Source organism: Varroa jacobsoni, unplaced genomic scaffold, assembly GCF_002532875.2.
Source record: "Varroa jacobsoni isolate VJ856 unplaced genomic scaffold, vjacob_1.0 scaffold_1206, whole genome shotgun sequence".
In the NCBI taxonomy this organism is placed as follows: domain Eukaryota; kingdom Metazoa; phylum Arthropoda; class Arachnida; order Mesostigmata; family Varroidae; genus Varroa; species Varroa jacobsoni.
The window spans coordinates 11027-11476 of record NW_019214108.1 but is presented as its reverse complement, the minus strand read 5'-3'; positions in this window follow the sequence as shown (position 1 = coordinate 11476).

The following is a 450-nucleotide window of genomic DNA, read 5'->3' as shown; positions in this document are numbered from 1 at the left end:
CCAAGTCGGCCAAGGTGGCCAAGTCTGCCAAGTCGGCCAAGTCTGCCAAGTCGGCCAAGGTGGCCAAGTCGGCCAAGGTGGCAGTACCTGCGGCACTGGGAACGTCATCTCAGGTGAAGGTCGTACTAACGGAGCAAGTACCAGCTAAGGAGCCGGTAACGTTAGACGAACCAGCAAAACCGATAGAGTCGGTACAGCAACCTCAGTCGCCTACTTCAGCTTCCACTGAACTGACAGAATTACTCATCGAGCCATTGAAGGCGCACATCGGCGAGTTACCTTCCGATCAATCGATTACGGCATCACCTGACTCACCACCCCAAGTGTCTACGGAGAGTTCATCCCAGTCCGGTGAAGCAGCAGAAGCAATACTTATAGAGCCTGCAAGTACGAAGGAATCGCCTCCAGCTCCGCCTCCTGTTATTCCTAAGGGTCAGAAAGGGCTTGGGC